This window comes from Eupeodes corollae, chromosome 2 (assembly GCF_945859685.1).
Source record: "Eupeodes corollae chromosome 2, idEupCoro1.1, whole genome shotgun sequence".
In the NCBI taxonomy this organism is placed as follows: domain Eukaryota; kingdom Metazoa; phylum Arthropoda; class Insecta; order Diptera; family Syrphidae; genus Eupeodes; species Eupeodes corollae.
Window position 1 is genome coordinate 14064579 of NC_079148.1, and position 17560 is coordinate 14082138.

Consider the following 17560-nt stretch of genomic DNA (forward strand, 5'->3'; position numbering starts at 1 on the left):
CATATTTTCAAACCACTTGTTTCTATCAAATATGCTGGCAAGAAAGCTTGTATTAGGCATCATTATTGTTTCACTTTTTTATGTTAAATATTTTTTTTAACGATCTGTTTTTTTTTTTACTATCAAAATAAGTTTTCATATTCTCTGTCATCTGTCAAGAAAATTGTGTTTCAATGGCTGAGTTTAATCTCGTGTTGGATAGGGTATCTTGGATAGGTGGAACGAATTGGAAAGCTGTATGTAGATAGCTGTCAAAAAATAAAAACAACTTTCAGCTGTTCACAAAAAGCAGAGAAACAATTAAGCTTCGAAGTCAAAATTGTTGTAAGCTAAAACATTTAATGGATAATTCAACCGATTCGTCGGACGATTATGAATTGATAGGTGCGTAAAATTTTAATAAAAAAGAGATAACTATAATCTGTAGTCTATGTTAAATTTAATCTAAGCTCAATTGGAATTCTATACGATTAAAAATTTACTTGCAAAATCTGCGGTCTTAAACGATTTACGTCTAACAGAACTTTTGCAATTACTTGAAAAATTGTTCTTCGCCGGGTTTTTGGGTGTTGGAGATGGTCTTTTCTATTTCTGCAATCTTCCAAGAAGAGCAGAATGGATTTAAGTTCCCAACCATACAAAAAGGGAATAGAGTGGTTCTTCTTTGGGGTTTTGAATCATCTGAAAGAATAACTTACTTTTCCTTTCAGTGACCTTATTGTATCTCCACAAGCTGTCCGCATCTGTCTAGATTTATTTATTTCCACAAGATTAAAATATATTTACCTGTATTTTGTTCTACATCTGCAACAGGATGAGGTTCTTCAACTTCAGAATGGTGGACAATTTACTGGATGAAAGACCTAGCAAATTGCTCATCTACAAAACGAAAACAAAATAAGTCAATTTTGAAGTTTAAAAACATAGGTCATAATTACCTTCTAAAATTCGGAGCTTCTTCATCGACTATTATTTTGTATCTTTTTGTTTACCAACAAATACAAAAGGCTGAAATCAATTTTCATCAGCTGTTATTTTGCACGTAAAACACTAATAAAAAGGTATCGGGATACCCTATCTGTCGGAGATTGAACGCAACCAATAAGTCTACCAATTTCTTGTTTTCTCAAGTCTAAACCGTTTAAATAGACGAAAATTGTCGGCAATCATCAGATTTTCTACGGAAAACTTGTCTTAGGTATATTGAGGTAAACAAACCAACCTCATAAATAGAAAATTATCACTTGATTTATTTTTAAATTATTGTGAATTGAATGCATTGGAAGATCTTTCAATAGTATGTACTTAGCTTTAAAACTACTCCTTTCTCTTTAAGGCACCAATTTACTATGTTAATTTTTCTACAACCTTTGTAGTACATATTATATGCAAACATATAATATGTACATATGTATATGCATATGGGTGATTATTCAAAAGTTGGATAACTCGTTGTCATCAACCAATATATACAAAGTCTTGTTACATTTTATTGAGATAACAATTTATTTTAAAACAACGGAAAGACCTTTATTTAGTCACCCAATTTCAGTTCTTCATTTTGAATACAAGTTATTAAAAAAGCTCAATTAGTTCTTAAAACGTCAGTATTTTGACATGTCAAAACCCTGAAAAGTGAATAACGTTACGTTAAATGTCAAAAGTCTGTTTTGAATTCTGAAATTTTTAAATATCTTACAATGTGCTCGATTACACGAGATGTTTTTTCGGTTGTTTCCTCTTTCGTCTTTTTGACAGATCGGGTGAGGGGTGTAGAAACGTAGGGGGAAAGAAGTCGTGAAAAGAGTCCTGGAAATGTATGGACTTTTTTTGGTTGAACTTTGACGTTTATGCTTTGACAACCAATAAAAAAAAACAAAATGCATATTTTACAGATATAAGTTCAGTTTTTCAGAGTACGGTGTAGTAAAGGGAAATAAAAACGTGAAATAATGTAAATTTAATTATTTATTTAAACGATTTAAGAAATGTGGACAAAAACTCAAACGGAAGTATTATTAACGCTGTTTCAAAGTTGGCCCAATTTGTATAACAAGTTGAACAAAAATTATAAAAATAGAAATAAAAGAAATTGAGGCACTTGAAATTATTCGAAAAGAGCTTTTAAAAATCAAACCGGGTGTTAAAATTTCGGATATAAAAAGTAAAATAAAAACAATTCGGTCACGAATCCAAAAAGAAGGAACCAAAGAGAACAACACAAAAAAAGTGGTGCTGATGATGTTCATGAGCCAACTCTTTGGTTTTACGAAATGGCTAGTTTCCTAAAACTCAGTTATACCCGGAGAATCGAATATATGAATGGTGAGAATGTTATTTCAAGATTACCAGCACGCCAGTAACAAATGTTTCGGTTTATGTTTAGAATATAAAAATACTCACCTTCAGATATTCTGGAACTGCAATAGATATAAATGATTCCGAAAGCCTACTTTGGTATTCAAGGCTCCTAAAAGATTCACCGGAGGCCAAGAATCTGAGAACAAGAGCAACCTTTTCTGGTACTGAAATCGAATTTCTCATCACTGTGTCCTTTTTTGTAAGATCAACCTTTACGTAGTTTATTAGTTCCTGGAGGCAATGATCATCCATTCGTAAGTACTGTTTAAAAGCATTTTTGTCTTCAATTAAAAGTTCTTTCGTGAGTAAAGTATAGCAACCACGATCTTCCCTCCTCATTTTCCATTTCTTTACCCACTCTCGTTTTTTTTTCTTTCTTTTCTTTGCTAGTAAACACATAGCAGCTGCTGAGCTAGCTAATAAGCAAGAAATAATTTTATTAGTATTATCTTCCATAAATTTGTTTTATTTTTCACTAAATTATTGCCACAAAAATCCAATTATAATTTGTAGATACTCTCTAATTATTACTGCCCGGAAAACGAAACAAAATTAAATTCTTCCCCCACAGTTTTTTACAGAAACGTCAAAAAGAGGAATAACGAAAGGAACGAATCGAACGAGGGTAGGTACCTGTCAAAAAGACGAAAACGAACGAAAAAACATCCCGTGTAATCGGGTAAATGTACTCAAAAAAGTGACTGGCCCGATTGGGAACAATAAATTAATTAGATAATTAGGGCGACTTTCCATTACCGCAGCACGAATTTCCTTCTGATTTTTTTTACAGTAAGGTAGGGGTCTCAATAGAACATGTTTTAAATATTAAGGCGAGGAACAACTTTAAGTCATAAAAAAAATATTTTCTTTTTCAGACTTAACCCTACTTTTTTGTATTGCATTTTTTGAGCCTAAAACAAGTTTTTTTTAAATTGATAGCACGGCCGGCGTACTAACAGCTAGGTATGTAAGGGGGCATGCTGCCCCTGCTTGGGGTCACTATAGGATTTGGGGTGGGTGCGAGTTTAGGTATATGATAAGTACTTTTCCATTTGAGCACTAAAATAAAAGAAATTACCAAGAAAAAAAAAGTATGGCAACACTGAACAAAAAACAGGGAAGAAATGTCAAAATCAACCATTTTTGAGTGTTTTGTATGGAAAAAAGTGAACTTTAAAATTTAATTAAAAATAGAAATAAATGTTTCCTCGCTCTAAAATTGCTATAGTTATTATTTATTTGCACATATCTATCGAATAAAAAAAACGCGAGTCGAAATTCGTGCTGCGGTAATGGAAAGTTGAGCCGATAATTATACACCCGAATTTGTAGAAGTTTGATTTAATAACTATCGTAAACAAAATTATTCTCAAAAGTTACCCAACATTTGTATAATCACCCATTTGTATATCACCACATGCATTAATATAAAACGTCTTCAACTCAAAGGCATTATGTATTTAACTGCAAATAATATAAACCAAAAAAGTGTCAGCCCTCACACAATAAACACCACCATCATCCATGCCATTATAGCAGCCGTAAACTTCACAATGCCACACTAGTAACCAAGAAAAAATCCAGTCTCTTATGCTGACTCCAAATCGAAACGAAAACCCGGTGCGGCGGTGGTGGCGGCGCGGCGAACGAACGACGGCGTGGTGCGGCGATGGCGATGAAGTCGCGAAGCAGCCAACATGTACCACTTTCTGGACCATTCAGTCAATTGTTGGCGGTAGACCGGAAAGGTACAAGAAAAATCTCAGTCCAAAAAACAAAAGTAACATTTTCTTTCGTCGAAATTAAATTCATTTTTATAAAATAAAATATAAATTAAATTAAAAAAAAAACAAAACAAAAATAAGACATAACGAACTTAAAAACGCATTTATGTAAATTCGAATCTTTTTACATATTTTTGTTTCCTCTTCAAGGTACAAGTTACGAACGAATAGCTGCTATCTCACGGATTGTCAATAAATTTTAAGTGAAAAAGTGTTTAACATTTTTGATATTGAATATTTTTTCCATTCACCTAATGAAGAAGTGTGTCTTCTATAAGTTGGTCTTTCTCCCCTCACAAGAAGCAGCAGCACAGCAATCTTAGTGTACTCGTATCTATAGTTGGTGTGTTATCTTGGTTTTTTGAAGTTCATCGCTTATTTTTGTTCTATTCTAAAAGTGTTCCGAATCTCGTTTTGAGTTTGTGCAGTTTTTGTAAATCAAAGATTCATCATTTTCAAAGTGACCGTTAATTTTTGTGTGTTTATTTGAATCTCTTGACAAACAAAAATCAGAATCAACCTTTGGATCTAACTTAGGAACTCGCTTTCTTTTCGGATTGAATGTGATTTTCATTTTTGGAATTCATTCTCCAAACGACATGGTAAGTTAAGATATCTTTTTATTTTGAACCCTAAAAAGATTTTATGTGCATTTCGTGAGAATGGGAAATATCTAGAAAATAAATACTTATAACTACAACTACTCCATTGGGTATATACCTTACCTTACCTACCTCTGGTACTGCAACTTATTGCCAGGGCTAAAAAGAAAAATAATTGAAAATCGTGCCAAGCAATGTAGCTCGCTTATAGAGTTCTATTGGTGTTTTACCCAGAATGATCGTCGCGTCGTCGTTGTTGTTGTTGCACCAGCGAGGGAGCTACAGAGCACTTGAAACAGCACCAGCACTAGCACCAGCTACAGTATACCAACCAGTGCCACAAAACTCCTCCAACTTGTACCCACCTTGCTTCTTGCGCTTGTACAAAAGATAGTTTATTGCCGTTTCGATTTTGATAAGATGCAAACTGCATTTGCTTTGCGGTTTGAAGTTGCATTCTATGGCGGATAAACTGGTGTTGTTGTTCTTGGATGGATGGAAAGGATTGCACTGTACATATATATATACTCACTCGTACGGTGCGCGCAACGGCAGGCCCAGGCAGTAGTTGGACTTTTATTTTGCATTTTTCTTGGTGATATTTCTGCTTAACGATGGTCATTGAGGCTAATCATTGAGGTTAGGAGTGTAGCATACTTTTTTTTCTCAATTTTTTCTTATTTCAAGTAACAAGTTCGAGATTATTTTTTTTGTATTCCTTTTGCTTCCGTTTTTATTTTTGTGTCTCTTATTTTTATGACATGTATGAACTTGCAGTATCAGCTTGACCATCGAGTGCTTATAAGAAGGAAAAGTTGTCACTATTTTTATTATGTTCCAAAGCATATGAATGCAATAATTTTAAATGGAATATAGGGCAATGATTTGCTTTGAGCCCTTTGGAGTGGTTTGAACTTTGATTAAATGAGTCATATTTATGTTTTGAACTACCGGATATTAGATTAGTATATTTTTTCCAAAATGGCTGTAATTAAGTTCCAAACAGACGAAAGAGGTCTGTTTATAAGTTTGTATAGTTTAGCATATGGATGGGATGATTATGTATTTGCCAATTTGGGATAATTTTTGTTCGAGTTTCCAATTAAGGCATACAAACTATACCAACCATAACAATAGTTATGTATATGATGTTTAGTAACGTATAACTACCTACTAAATTCATGAGATGGGGATTATATTAACCTTGAATTAGAGTGGGTTCATTTTTGTTGATGTTTTATTTAAAAAAAGTATAATACAATATAATTGACATATTGAAATGGGTGCTTGCCTTAATTGGAAAGTATTTGGTGTGAATTAAGGTCGAATTAAAGCTCAATTAATGTATTTTGTTTGTTGGCCAATAGAACGTAGGCATTCATTCTTACATAAATCTTGAAATCAAATTTTGATTGAGTTTCGAAAAAACTGTTATTTTAATAAAAGAATTTCAAACTTTTGATGAATTTAAAAAGCCCGCTATTTCGGCAGATGCCACTTTTGAAACTGTCATGTAAAAACTGCTCTAAAAATGACATAAAGCACCATTCACATGAGCACGGCCAACAAATGAACGAATATTCGGAGATTTTGACATTTCTTTCACATGAGAGCTTTTAATTCGTCGCGAATGAATGAACAAGAATGATTATTCTAGTTTAAGTACGCGCGATTATTTTATTCGTTGCGAGTGTGGTTACTGTGGAACACGATTAAAGTTTGACAGTTCGTATCAATTACAATTTTTTACGCGACGAATAAATTTGTTTTCTTAAATTTATTAATATATGATATGGAAAAGTAAAAGTATGTAAAAGTATTCATAAATCAAATAGAAACTATATTTCTATCGTTTTGTTAAGAGTTTGTGTGGAAATATGTTTCCAAACGTATGTAAACTCACATTTTTTAATTCATTCATCGTTCGTTGGTCGCGCTCATGTGAAAACTGCTTAAGACCAAATTTTACTATACAGCAAAATATTTCACATTTTCGACAAAAAAGCTTACTAAAGGGCCTTGCACATAAGAGCGAACAACGAATGAAAGAATGGACGAACAAACGTGATTTTACACATTTTAAAAAGTCAATTTCAAAGAAAAACACATTTAAATTATAAGAAACCAATTGACACTTATGTTAGGATAATTTGCATCTTGTTCTCTAAAACAAGACAATTTAGTAAAATCAATTTGGTAGTAACGAATTGCAGTGTCAGCCACACTGCAACGAATAAATTGTTCGCGTTCAACTTAACCTCAAAATTATAACACTCTTGTTTTGTTTGTTGAAAAGGGTAATTATAAATTGACAATTTGTAACTGTCAAAATATAAGTAGAAAAGTCAAAATATGCAAACATCCACAGCTCGCAGTTCGTAGCTCATGTGCAAGATGCTTAACTGTTTTATATCTCGAAGAGGTGATCACAATTGGACTCCAAGAGCTTGCAGTTTAACACAATTATTTTCTTACAATTAGAATGTGTTTGAGGCTCAGTTTTGAAATTTGTATTATGGAATTAATTAAAAAAAAGGAATTTCCGAAAATTCAAGTTAACATGCCAAATGAAACTGATGGATATCTACATACGTAGATATCTACAGTTATTTGAATACAAATTAATAATGGTTTCATTTAGAATAAATCTCTATTTGTATTGATGTCACTTTTGTAGCTGTCATTTTTTGACATTTGGCACGGCTTTTTCTAATGGAAAATGCCTCCTTTAATTTCTCTTGAAAAATATTTAAAGCTTTTAATAGATAAAAATGTATTCCAGGTGTAGATAGAAAGAGGTCTACGTACCGTTCTTAGTAATAATAATGGAGTGGCCCTTATATGACAGTTTGGTATGCTGTTGCTGAATTCGGTGTGTTAGGTCCGTACTTTTCGAAGAAAATAGGCGAAAAGTTACAGTTAATGTGGACCGATACTGTCACATGATTGAGACCTTCCTCTAACCAAAGTTTAATCAATTGAATAGGAACCAAAAAGAAGTCTGGTTCCAATTTAAAAAATTCAATACAAATTGTCTGTTAAATTGTTTATTTATTTGTCATTGCCTTTTAAAATATGAGAGATCTTTTTGCTGGACCCTGTACTTGTTTTTTTTTAGTACTTTCCTTTGAAATTTACTATAATCGGTTCGATTCTTCAAATTGAAAATTTTGACTTTTCTCGACCTTTTTAATATTCCTATTAATCGACTTTCAATAAATTAGAATTTACACGAAACAGCAAGTACTGTCAAAAACTAGAGTTGCTGCTTTGTGACAAAATAAATAAAAAAAAGGAATGACGCTTTAGACTTCCATTTAATAGTACTCTTTCACGTTATACTAAATTCATAGGAATTTCAAAACATTAAATTAATGCTTCGGAGAATAAGGGTTTTGAGGTCCAGTAAATTATTTATAAAAATGAAATTGACAGTTTACAAAAACAATTCAAGCAAGATTCTATTAGAAAAAATTTTCTACTCGAACGTTTTGTGACAAAATAGTGATATTGACTTCAAGCTTAAAAAAATTAAGTAAACAGCTAAATATACAAAAAAAATATAACTTTAGCAAAAATACAACTAAATTTGTTAAAAGTCCCAAACATTTGGACAACAACATTTGTTTTAAAATCTATCAATAGTATAGTAGGATCTTACACCAATAACAAAAACAATGTCCATAGTATAAATATTCCTGATAAAAAATAAAGTAGAATCGTACTACGGATAGGTTTTTGACATTTATACGAGTCTCGAATGGATCCTATGTGATTTCGTTCTCAAATGTTGGTACGATTGAAATTGCATTCGTATCTCGATGGCAGTGTTCGTTGAGTAGTTGTACATTTTGAATCATGTGTTTTCCATTTGCGAAAAAAAATCGATTTGTTACTGTTGATATTATTAAGTTTTGTTGATGAAAATTTACTAACTGGGCTTATTTTGCAAGAATAGACAAGATAATTAAGTTTTGCTATGTTTCCACTAAATGTTTATCTCAGTTTAGATCAAATAAATCTTTTTGGTGTTTCCACCGCACAAGAAGATTTAAAAATGATTATGTTTGATAGCACTTTAAAAAATGCAAATGGTGTCTCGATGTTTTTTATGAAGTGCAAGTGAGACCGTTTGATTCGTGTTGAACAATGAAAAACTGAATAGTTCAGCAACATATTAGAATACGCTACCTACTCCATGTGCAATTTTTTTTTATTTGATTGAAACAAAATATATTTTTTGTATACAAACATGCAAATAAACAGACCAAAATGCATTATCTTTAAAACCAACTCCTCCACACAGGTTTTTCTTCACACATTTTGAATGGACTCCGACCGGAATCGGGTCAAATTAAGCTCATTTCAACTCAATTCAGTTACATACATATATAAAGAATTGAGACGAGATTCAATACCACATGTTAATGCAGTAGTCTACGAACAAACCCCCTTCTTGAAGATTTTATTTTATGTCAAAGCTGCAATTGGTAAATGAACTATTTTTATGTAATCTTAATTTCCAGATGTTTTCTTGCCATTTCTTCTTGAAAACTGTCCATTTTATTAGTTTTAGTTAGATTTTTTTTTTGGTGAAGTAAATTTTAATTTTTGATTTTCACAAATTTCTTTTATTTGTGTTTTTTTTTATTAGTATTCTGACAGGTCTTCTGTTAGTTGTACCAATTTTTAAATACAAAAATCTGGCTACTGCAGATTCTTTTTGTTGGGAATTTTCTACTATACTATTTATAGAATGCCAAAAAACACGGGTATTGATTACAAATATTTCAAACTTCTTTAAATAACAATTTGGGTTTGGTGACCTGACCACTGAAGGTTACATCAGAAGTTTCCTTTTTTCTGATCAAAATAAAACCTTTTATTGGAAAACCCTATATTCAACTTTTCGCTAATGCATTTAGAGATGTAGTTGTACCTTTAAATAAAACTTAAGGAAGAATTTAATCCAGTAATATTTTTTTGTAAATTAATTGTTTGTGTGAGAGGGATGGCTAATGACCTCAGTCAGATTTCATTTGAAACGTCAATTTAGTTAGAAATTAAAATTTGAAATCATATTTTGACAGCTACTTAGTTACAAGTGGTTTCTGTTGCTTTTTTACCAATACAATGTTTTTTTGTAAAGGTTTAAAATAATTAAGCTGATTTTGACCCAACTTTATGTTAAGAATATATGATATATTGACATCAACAGTGATATTCAGTTGGAAAAGAGTTTGAAATTAATTTCGACGTCAATCCGACATCTAGTCGGTGTCAATTCTAACAACAAGGTTAAAATTAAATTAAAATTAAACATTTAAAATAAAAAAAATTAAACAACTCTTGAATTTTCGAGCTTGTCAACGCAATAGCTGTCAAATCCTCAATTTATACTTTTTTCCTCCCTGTTTACTAGTAAACGTCAAATTCTAGACTATGAACAGATGTCATTTGGCGTACTGTCAATATTTTATAGGAAATGCGAATAGCATTTTTGAAACCTTTTGTTTTTGTTTAAAAAGAATAATAACCATAAAATGTATAAGTTTAGCAAATAATAAAAACAAATAGTTAAACAATCCTTAGAAGTAAAATAAAGACATTCACCCTCCCACAGACGGACTTGGTTACCATAATAGTTAAACTGTCATTGCAAGATGTATTTATTTTTGTTCTCAAAAGTAACATGTTAAACTAAAAAAGTCTTAAAGGTATGTTTGATTTTTTAAATAAATAACATTTACGTGTGAATTAATGTTAATCATCATAAATTATTATTGATAAAAATCTTTAACAATATCTACATTGTATTGAAGTATGTATAGCACTTTATTATAGGAAAGAAAAAAATATGATTTATGTTTTGCAGAAGAGAAATAAAAATAAAAGAACTGATTGGTAAAGACTTTCTAAATATAAATTACAAATTCTATAATACACAACAATACAAATTAAGTTCATAAGGCGTATCTAACCGCAGGCCTTATTCCGTCAGAAAAGAAATATTTTTGTTTGTTGTATTATGGTAAATAATTTGTATATTTCTCGCAGTTTTTTTTTTGTTTGTCTTATATTATAATCATTTTTTGATTTAATTTATGGGTTAACAATTCGATTTCGCAAGTTTGATTTTTTTTATATTATAGCAAATAAAAGAAACAAAATTCATTCAAAAGAATACACATTTTATTTCTTTATAGATTTCGATTGAAAGGCATCTAATTTAAGTATATTTATATGATTTTGGAAGAGAAAGATAAATTGCAAAATGAATTAAGTCGGTTGTTAACCTTTCTTGCAAATTAAAATAGCAAATGCTGAAATTTTATAATGATCTTTTGCAAACTCAAAAATAAATTTAGTTTTTTAAGTTTGTCATAACAATGATTGATTTTTGTTTTTCTTTTTTTGGTTTATTTTGAAGACATTTAAAAATCAAAAGCAGATCAGATGGTTTTGCAATTGACAGCAGCTGTCATGTCATCGAATGACACTTACTGGGAAGAATGTGTTTCTTTTGTATACACCTTTATCTTTCCCATTTGCTAAATGGTAAGGAATCTGTTTGATAATAATGCTCGTTTAAAGTCAATGTGATCTGAGGTGAATTTATTCTAACCTCGTTTGTCAACTGTCATTTGTCATGAATTTGTAGATAAAATCCAAACTTAGCTCCCAAATTTCTATGGACCTAGGCAGTAGGTTCTTATTATAGGTATAAATAATAATCTTTCGTTACAAATTTGGCCAAATAATCCAACACACCTTTGTATAAAATTAGTGTTAAATTATTTTTTTTCCAAAACATTTCTTATGCTAATAGATTTTGTTTAGAAAACATGTCAAACACTGCTATACTTAACATTCTTATTCCCATAAATGATAATCACGGCATTTTTTGTCTGAACTAAAGATCATAAAAAGTCTATTTTATATCAAAACAAATATGGAAGCACCTTCTAAATTTTATGCATAAACACTCAATCAAAAACATAGTTTTGATGTCTCTTTATGCTTAAACAGTACTCAAGTGAGGGCGTAAGATTTACATTTTAAGCAGTTAAACATTTTTTTAAATGATAATTGATTGAATTTAAGGGACTTATATGAAAATAGTGCCAAAAATATTGACGTAATTAGTGTAAGAAAAAAATATTGAATTAGATAACAATCGACTATTATTTTGACATGTGTCAAGTGGGATGAAAATGTCAGGAAATATAATATGATAATTTATAGCACATAACTTGTGGGGCCAGTTTTAGGTAGCAGTGAAAATGTTTGAATACTTACTTTATTGACTGAATGTTTTTTAATATATACTTACTTACGTACTTATCCGGCTCACAATCCATGAAGGGTCTCAGCCGGAGATACTTCAGACTTCCATCCTGAAAGATCCCTCTCATGCACTCTCCAGTCACCGAGACCAAGCGCTCTGGCATCCGCAGTCACTTGGTCCTTGTACCGTAGGTTCGGTCTTCCTTGTCGTCTTAAACCTAGAGGCTGGGCTGAGAAGACTGTCATGGCACGATGTGGCCGAGCCATTGTAGTCGTCTTTTCTTGGCTTTGTGGACTACATCCACATCGTGGTACAGCTCATACAGTTATCGGTTGTATCTTCTTCTCCATTCGCCATCGCCGCATACGGGACCAAAAATCCGTCGAAGAATTTTTCTTTCGAAAGTGCCCAGCATCAATTCCCCTTTTTTACTTATCTTCCAGCGCCGTAGAGTAGGACTGGTAAAATCAAAGTTTTTAATAGCAGACACTTTGTCTTTCGAGTGAGGAGTTTTGAACCCAGTTGTTTGGCCAAACCGAAGCAGCACTAAGGTGTCGTTCGTGGGAATGATGTTTGTTGCAAGGTAGGTGAACTCCTTAACTACCTCGAAATTGCTGCTACCAACAGTGACGTTTTGTCCTAGGCAGTGGACAGATGTTGCTTTGATTGTTGATAACACGTACTTTGTTTTGTCCTCATTCACTTCAAGACCAACGAGTTTCGCCTGTTCTTCAATCGCTGTGAAGGCCTCAAGCACTGCTCTCTTGGATCGACCGATTATGTCTATGTCGTCCACATAGCCTAGGAGCTGGGTGGATTTGTTGAAGATAGTGTGCTCCAGGACTATGTTGAAGAAGTCACATGACAACGCATTTCCTTGCCTAAACCCTGCGCAAGTTTGGAATAACTCGGATGAGCTATTACCCATTTGCACACTGCACTCCGTATTGTTTAGCGTCATGCGGCACAGCTGGATCAGTTTGTTCGTTCTCCCGAATTCAGACATCGCCATCATAAGCTCTTGGCGATGGATGCTATTATAAGCAGCTTTAAAGTCGATAAGAAGATGGTGGGTTTCGACTTGAAATTTGTTGGTCTTTTCCAGAATCTGCCTCAGTGTGAATATTTGGTCTATCGTTGTTCTGCCTGGCCTAAAGTCACACTGGTACGTGTCGATATTTGTGTTGCAGAAAGGTTTAAGACTCTCTCACAGTAGTACGATGGATAGGATTTTGTATGCAACATTAAGCAGGGATATGTCACGGTAGTTTTTGCATAACATCGGGTCGCCTTTTTTGTAGATGGGGCATATGAAGCTTATCGAACAGTCAGTGGGTATGCATTCTTCCTCCCACACTTTGGTGATGACCTGGTGCATGCGGTTTATCAAAACACTTCCTCCATGTTTAAAGAGTTCCGCGGGTATGCCATCCGACCCGGTGGACTTGTTATTTTTTAACTTTTGGATGGCTCTTTCTACCTCTTCTCTGCTGGGGGCTGGGACTGGGTCTTCATTGACTGGTCTTGCTTCTCTTTCGTCATTATCTTGCTCGACTGCTCAGCAGCTGTTGGAAGTGCTGCTTGAAAACATCTACAATTCCCTGTGCTTCGGTGACTAGGTTTCCTTCACTGTTTCGAAGAGCTTGTGTGCCGGTTCTGAAACCAGAAACTAATTGCTTCCACCTTTTAAAGAAACGTCGGGTGTTGTTCTTGGCCCGAAACTCCTTTAGATCTTTGAGCTGAGAAACTGCGGATGCTCTTCTCTTCCTTTGCAGGGTCTTTTTCTCATTTCTCCTTTTCGTGCGGTACTCTTCCCTTGCTGCTCTTGTTTTCCGTTGCAGGATCTACACACGTGCATTTTCCGTCTCTCTTTTCAATATCACGCACTCATCATCATACCACGGGTTCTTTTTCGGGGGTGGTTGGTAATCTATGGTAGTCTCGGCTACGTTTTTTATTATTTCGCGATATTGGTTCCACAATGCGTTGACGTCTGTAGTATTTGGGAGGAAAGCGGCGGAGAGTTGTTCACTTAGGCGCTAACTGTAGTCTCTGGCATTCTCCAATGTGCTAAGGCAACCGATGTTCTTTCTTTGGGCCGCAAGTGTTTTTTTGTCGTTTGATATTCGAGCTCTAAACTTAGCCCCTACCAGAAAGTGGTCAGAGTCCACATTTGCTTCTCGGAAAGTGTGCACCTTCAGGATGTTGGATGCGTGCCTTGCTCCGATTAGCACATGGTCGATTTGGTTGGTGGTTCGACCATCTGGAGATCGCCAGGTTGCTCTGTAGATCTTCCGCCTTGGAAGATCTTGCTGCAGCAAAGTCGATTAGTCGGAAGCCGTTATCTGTTATTTTTAATATATGTATACAGTATATAAACTGCTAATAAACTAGTCTTGACATTCAATTCTGACGTCTTTCTCAAAAAGATTTAAAAATGGTTGCAAAGCATAATCATTCGCTTACACTTTTTATATTGGCTGCAGAATAATTTATTATGTCTTAAAGCTCGAAATGAATTTTTCGGTTTATTTTTGTTCAGCCCTGTTCGATTTATTATTTAATCGTTAAGTTTCATCACGATCCGTCTCGCAATTTGCATCTTTCCAAATATTTTATTTGAAACAAAAATATATCCACCCGCAAAATTTGTATTATAAATAAATAAAAATCAAAACAAAACTTTAAATAATCTTATTTTTGCTTTTGTCAATCATTTGCATTTTTAATTTGTCTTTAAATTAAATCTACAAATTATTCTGTGACACGTTCACTTTATTGCTGATATCAAAATTCATTATGAATTAATAAATTTCATTATTTATTTGTGTTGTTATTTTTCTTTTTTAATTTTCAATTATCATGTTAATAGCTCAATTTAGCTCAATTTTGTTTGGTTGTGAATCTAATGAAATCAAAACAGTCATAAATCTTGTTTGGATACAATCCATCCATAAAAAAGCTTCAAAAACTTTAATCATCTAATCAACATCAATTCACTTTTCAGAAACCTCTTAAGTCAACAACAATATTCCAAATATTTTCTACATTCTATTCATCCGGATAGTTAGAGACAATAATTTTGAACGTAAGCAACATTCACCTCAGAAAAACATCCCATATCAGTATTTCATTATCTATTTATCTGATGATGGTTACTAAATGCTTAATAATAATCACGGAAATCGTTTAAAAGTCATTTCTTTAATAGGATTCGGTAGTAGGTTTGGACATTCACATGAAGATGGAGATCCAAAACTGGTAGCTTCAGAACACACCTCTTCAATACCATTTTTGGTATTGATGCTTTTTCTACAGCCTTACAGCTGTCACTGTCAGTGTTGCACCCTGCTTTATGTAGCTACTTCGAAGCAAACCCTCAAGCTCACGTGGGTGGCTCAAATGATTTTTAATGAATTTCGACGACAACGATATTATTGGACCATTAAGAGATTCGTATAAGTCCGATTGATAAAAAAACAGTGGGACAAATAAATCATAAAACTCATGTTGATCGAACTTTTCCTTTAAAACGTCAGAAGTGACAGACAACACTCATAGAGAATGCGATGTCATTTTATTCCTAGAACGTACAATTTGACCAAAACAACTAGTTCGTTTTTCAAGTGTCATGAATTTCAAACCTCTACTTTAAGTTCATAGTACAAAAAGTACATAACACTCTCAGGCAAGCTACAAATCAATCACGATTTGCATTTTGTATTGTAAAAAAAACTACTTATTTCTTTTCAAAATTGACAAGAAACCTGAAAAAACATGATCAACAGTCATTTTGACATAGCTAGACTTGACTGTATAGCTAGAGAGATTTTTCTTGACTAACTTTCCATTCAAATTTCAAACAAAGTTGCTTTAATTGGAAGGCAATTTTTTGGCAGCTGGCCAATCAGATCCTACTTACTTGCCTTACTTTAAAATCCTTTATGTCGCCTGAACCTGCCCAATATCATTAATTCATGTCTCGTGATTCGTGAATGAGTACAATAAAGTTCCTACATAAATTCTTTTGACGTTCATATTTTCAAAATAGCCCTAATGTCAACTCTCCAAAGTGAAGAATTTGACGTTTGTAAGAAATAGCAATATTGACGTGACTTAGAATCAATTTGTTTTACAGCGCATACAAAAGTCAGCTTCAACTGTCACTGAAATAAGTGACCTATGCTCTACGTATTTTTCTAAAAATTTAAATTATATGTTTTCTTTGTTGCAATAGGTTTCCAGTGTGTAAATTTTGTGTGTTTTTAAGTTGTGTTCATAGTAACAGAATTTTAGATAATTTTTATTCTGTCAAATACTAGACCGCAAAATTAAATAAAATTTGAATTCATTTGCTAACTTTTGAAGGTTAGCCCATCGAAATTGTAAGATTAAAATCATAAGCCTTCGGATCAAATTGTCTAACTTCATTTCGACCTGAATAAATGTAGGTTGCTCTACTGTTCCACAGCAATCGGAGACAAGTAAGTCTTGACGATGATGATGATGTTGTAGATGGTGACGTTCCGGGATTAAACAAAAAAAAACTCTGGCCCACATTATAGCTGTGGTGAGTTCTTGTGAATCGACAACGAATAGTTGAAGACGATGAGATAGGAAATAATAAATGTTGTCTGCGATTGAGGATTCGGGTTATTTCATCGGTAATAAATTAAACAGAGTTAGGTTATTTATCTCGTCTAGATTCGAGAGATGTTCTATTCCAAACATGATGCGTGGGGGTTTTTCCGCTTTGGCTTTTGCCGGGAAGGTTGGTTGGTTTTATCTATCAAATACAACCAACCGTCCGATCGCCAGAAATGCATGACAGTTGACAAACTATGTCTACTATAAAATCACATTTAATTACTTTATACTTGTATGTTGAAATGGGAGGCTTGTCTGTCTGTTTTTTTGGTCTGTCGTGTGGATCAAAAATATTGATTTGAGTGAAATGATCATTCCAATAAATTCATAAAAATAACTCCTAAGAGAAGTCCATTTTGACAGCTTATAAAGGAAGATGACAATATATTGCATTTTATTGATTTTCTGTCAACTTTTTATGTGGGATTGTAGAAATATTGTCGATTGAAGATTTATGATAATTTCTTGTATTTAAGAGAAAAAAAATGTTGAACATGATTTAAGAACATTGGAATAACTTTTAAAAACTGTAATACATAGGAACCATAAGGGGACAGTTGTCACTTTTATGTTTTGACACTTGACAAGTTAAAACTACACCAGATTACAATTTAAAATTTCGCTGCGTATTGAACCATTGCCTTATTTCGAAAATATATACTCCTGTTACTAATTTTGACAGTTCCAAGAAAAAAGATAGTGTGAAAAATAGCAAATTTCGTTTGCTAAAACCTTGAAACTTTTGAATTTCATTATTTTCTCCTTATTTAAGCACGGTTATCCATTCTTCTGTCAAAAGTTTTTCAATTAGCACTAATTTCTGAACAGTGAATAGTGTCAATTGTTCAGTGAATATAAACGTAGATTCCAATAAAATA

General features: G+C 32.9%; 1 protein-coding gene and 1 long non-coding RNA gene across 3 annotated transcripts in view; one reads left to right on the forward strand and one right to left on the reverse strand.

Moving 5' to 3' along the window:
- Window positions 1-3993: 3993 nt before the first annotated feature.
- LOC129947156 (NEDD4-binding protein 3-B) overlaps window positions 3994-17560 on the forward strand; it is a 70686-nt gene continuing 57119 nt past the window's right edge. Inside the window, exon 1 of one of the 2 annotated variants that reach the window (XM_056057605.1) lies at window positions 3994-4747. The gene's annotated coding sequence lies outside the window, so the exon portion shown is untranslated. The remainder of the gene's footprint in view (window positions 4748-17560) is intronic. The other variant, XM_056057604.1, reaches the window with a different exon arrangement.
- On the reverse strand, window positions 4685-5659 carry LOC129947162 (uncharacterized). Its single transcript, XR_008781690.1, has 3 exons — window positions 4978-5659; window positions 4876-4906; window positions 4685-4818 (listed from the first exon to the last, which is right to left on the reverse strand). It is a non-coding gene; the product is annotated as an uncharacterized LOC129947162 (long non-coding RNA).